The sequence below is a fragment of the Callorhinchus milii genome, unplaced genomic scaffold, assembly GCF_018977255.1.
Source record: "Callorhinchus milii isolate IMCB2004 unplaced genomic scaffold, IMCB_Cmil_1.0 Scaffold3, whole genome shotgun sequence".
Taxonomy (NCBI): domain Eukaryota; kingdom Metazoa; phylum Chordata; class Chondrichthyes; order Chimaeriformes; family Callorhinchidae; genus Callorhinchus; species Callorhinchus milii.
This window is the reverse complement of record NW_024704744.1, coordinates 15,704,943-15,709,180: the sequence shown is the minus strand read 5'-3', so window position 1 is coordinate 15,709,180 and position 4,238 is coordinate 15,704,943. Positions and strand designations below refer to the sequence as shown.

The window sequence follows — 4,238 nt, the reverse complement described above, 5'->3', positions numbered from 1 at the left end:
CGCACACACATATGAACCGAACTACCTATGTACAATGTCTCATATTATTTACTAAATTTCCTAAAAAACTGATCGATATCTCCGCTGCCCATATTCCCACCCGCACTAAACTCCGTACCACCAGCACACCAATCATCGCCAGACACCACTAACTCCCTATCACAGAACGGATCCATTTCAAGATTCTCTCTCTCGTTTACAATTCCCTTCATGCCCTGTGGGCACCTCCCTACCTTTCTGAGCTGCTTTCTCCCCAACCCACCACCTGCTGCCTCGACTGGCTCCGTGTGGCGTCCTGATTGTGCGTCCTGTCCTCCGCTCCACCATGGGTGGCCGCGCTCAGCCACTAAGCCCCGAAAACTCTGGGGCCTCTCCTCTCCCCCTCCGCGGTGCCCTCTCATTCCCCTCTTTTCAGTCGCGCCTGAAGACCTTCCTCCTCAACCGTGTTTACGGTCCCTCAACCACTCAGCTCGGGTTCAGGCTCCACCACTGCTAATGTCTGAGACACTGATGATGAAAGAGAGTTAACACTCAAGTAGTTGATGTTGACGTAACTGACAGCGCTGGGGGTGCGGGGGTTATATACTCACTGACAGCCCAGAGCATCATAACCCTTTGTCATCGTCACAACAACCGGGAGTGACAAAATGCTGTGATTGTTTGAAATTTGACGGTAAAACTGTCACTTCTGGTGCCAGAAAACGCCTCCTTTTATGGTCAAGTGAGTGAGTGAGTGAGTGAGTGAGTGAGTGAGTGAGTGAGTGAGGGATTGATGAAGATTATTTCCCTCCCGCCCTCCCTCTCTCTCTCTCTCTCTAACTCCCCGCGGTCCATGTTGTGCCATTTGCGAGTTGGTCTGATTGCAGTAAATGCCCAATCACACAGCTCCGCAGTCAGCGAGCGAGCGCCGCCTGTACTGTCCTGTCTCGCGGCCCCTCAATCCCCGGCGACCCCGGGGTTGGGGCGTTTTTATTTTGATTTTTTGCGTTTCTGGCCCCCGGGCCGCTCGCCGACGTCACTGTGGGTGGACAGGTTCCTCACGCGCATGCGCGGTGCAGCTCAAGTGGCAAAGTGCCTTCATTCCGAGGCTCCACTGTTGAGAGTCTGTGTCTCTCTGTGTTTTTTGGGGAGTCTCTGTGTGAGTGTGTGTTTCTCTGTGTTTGTGAGTGATTGTGTCTCTGTGTATATGTCAGTGTCTGTGTGTGTTTCTATGTCTTTGTCAGTGTTTGTCTCTATCTTTGTATTTCTGAGTGTATCGTGGAGTCCTGTAGCTCAGTGGTTAGAGCACTCGCTTTCCAAGTGAGAGACCTGAGTTCAATTCCCGGCAGGTCAGGGCGAAACCTTGGGCAAGTTTCCTTACTCCACACGCCTGATAATAATCCCTCCAAAACCCAAAACAATAATAAATCGGTCATTTTCAATCTACAACTGTTTGTGGGACATTGCTGTGCGCAATTGGCTCCCGCTTTGGTCCACAAATATACAGTCAATTCACTTTACAGTGTGTTCTGTGAAGCGCTTTGGGACGTCCTCCCGACGTGAAAAGCGCTATATCAAATGCAAAGATTATTATTATTATTATTATTATCGCCATGTGAGTGTATCTCTCTACTTGTATTTGTAAGTGTCGCTATGTGTGTGTCTGTCTCTCTCTTTGTGTTTGTGAATGTCTGTGTGAATATGTCTCTCTATCTATATATTTGTGAGTGGCACAATTTTGTAACTGCAACAACAAGAGACTCTGAAATCCATTCTGATGGAATCACTTTTATTCTGAGGCTTACATCGGTCTCGGGGCCAGTGTTTTTTGTGATGGTGTAACACGGCCCTGGCGGTTTCCTTGATTCATTGAAAGGAGATCAGATTGTCCAGTTAGACTTTTATTCAAGGCTGTAGATGCAGCTTTATCTAAGTCACTGCCTAACTTTTGTCTTATATCCTTTCTCCCACTATTTTGTTCCTGGGATGGTCACTTTAGCCCATTTTCGGTCAGACCCACTATAGTGTGTTCCTCGCGTTGACGAAAGTCCTGATGATCTTCCCGTATGGAAAGATTGTTCAACCATTGGCTAGGTTCTTTGATCAAACATTTCCGAAGGACATGATCTCCTTTTCAAAACAAAGAAAAAGCGTAGGTTTTACAGTGAAGTAGAAGCAGCTGAAGTATTGTTAAATCTACAACAGACAACCTATAAATGTCAACCGATGTGATATGGCGCTAAATGAAATGCAAGAATCATTGTTATTAAGTTATTCCAAAGCACATTTATGGTATTAGAGGAAGCGTATGTCCTTCACTTATTATGAAGGATGCTCATTTGGGGTTTTGTTGATGAAACAGATTTGCAGATAACTGCAAACAAAGCTACAGGAAACAAATACTTTCCATTTTTGTATTAAGAGAATTTAAGGTCTAATATTCAAAAATATATTGTACAAATATTTATTGTTCATAATAATACTTACATTTGTTACAGCGGCTTTAACATAGGAGCGCTTTTGACTGTGTATTAGCAACACAGAATTAGGAGCAGGAGTAGGCGAATGGGCCCCTCAAGCCTGCCCCACCATTCAATAAGATCATGGCTGATCTTCTAATCTAACTCCATCTGCCCGCCTTATCCCCATATCCCTTAATCCCTCTGTCCTTCAGAAATCTATCAATCTCAGTCTTGAATATGTTCAAGGACTGAGCATCTGCAGCCTTCTGGGATAGAGAATTCCACAAATTCTCTGCTCTCTGAGTGAAGAAGTGTTTCCTCAACTCTGTTCCAAAGTCTTATCTTAAGACTGTGATGCCTAGTTCTAGATTCTCCTATCAGCGGAAACAGTCTCACGCTGTCTATTCTGTCAAGTCCCATAAGAATCTTATATGTTTCTATAAGATCATGGCTGATCTTCTAACCTAACCCCATCTGCCCGCCTTATCCCCATATCCCTTAATCCCTCTACCAACCCTAATTATTCTATATTCCAGAGAATAAAGGCCTAGTTTGCTCAACCTATCCTCACAGGTCAACCCCCTCATCCCAGGCACCAACCTAGTGAATCTACGCTGCACCCCCTCTAAGGCGAGTATGTCCTTCCTCTCAGAAGGAGACCAAAACTGCACACAATAGGTTCGGTCTCACCCAAGGCCCTGTACAGTTGCAGCAAGACTTCCCTACTCTCGTATTCGAACCCTTTTGCAGACAACTACAAACATAGCTACAGGAAATAAATACTTTATTTAGATTTTGTATTAAGAGAATTTAAAGTCTCATAGTCAAAAATAATTGCAGAAATATTTATTATTCATAATAATACTTACATTTGGTATAACGCCTTTAACATCAGAAGGACGTCCAAAAGTGCTTTTGACTGTGTTTGGTGGACAAATGTGGACACAACAATTTTCCAGAAACTTCCATGAAGCGAATGACCAGTCTTATTTGGAGGATTGTTGGCCAGGGCACCAGGAGAAACTTCCTTCTCTTTTTGAATAGTACTGTGGGATCGTTAACATCCACCTGAAAACACAGAGGGGACCTGGGTTTAACGTCTCTGAAACACGGTACCTCCAACAGCGCTCCCCAGCACTGCATTGGAGTGTCATTTTAGACGATGTGTGTTCCAAGTCCTATCATGGGGCTTGAGCCCACAACCTTCTGACTCTGGGGATGATTGTGCCACCAACTGAGATAAACTGACATTTACTGCTGTCGTACCACACCAGCATTGGAACTGAAGATGTCAAATACCTTCAAGCTGTCTTTCTTCAAAACAAATGTACCTTTATATCCAGGCATCTGAAGTGCAGGTAACTTTTTCACAAGTAGAAACAGTCTTTCTGTACATTTCAGGTTCTTCAGTTTTTTCAAATCCACCTCAGATGTAAAGAACATTTTTCCAGAGACTTGTTCCACCTAACAAGAAAGAAGGCAAGAAATGACAATTTCCATTTGTTGACCAGACTTGATGCAAAACAATCTTTTGGGATTTTTGACCGACTACTCCTTTATTAATTCAGCGCATTTTACTCACATTAGAGGTGGACAGTTTCAGACACACTTCCTCCACTCCATGTCTCTGCTGTCTGGCAGTGCAGAAATATTGGGTCCCGGGTGGGAGGCACCTTCCGTCCCGTCAGATCTTCTGTTAAATTGGTTGAGGGAGGTAAGTGTTATAATAGGATGACATGACTGCAGGCGGGAGGGTGGGTGTGGAGGATATTGTAACTGAAAGATCTGTGGGGGTGG

General features: G+C 44.6%; 1 non-coding gene across 1 annotated transcript; it reads left to right on the top strand.

Moving 5' to 3' along the window:
- The first annotated feature begins 1,261 nt into the window (after positions 1–1,261).
- trnag-ucc lies at positions 1,262–1,333 on the top strand. Its single transcript has one exon. It is a non-coding gene; the product is annotated as a tRNA-Gly (tRNA).
- Positions 1,334–4,238: the final 2,905 nt, after the last annotated feature.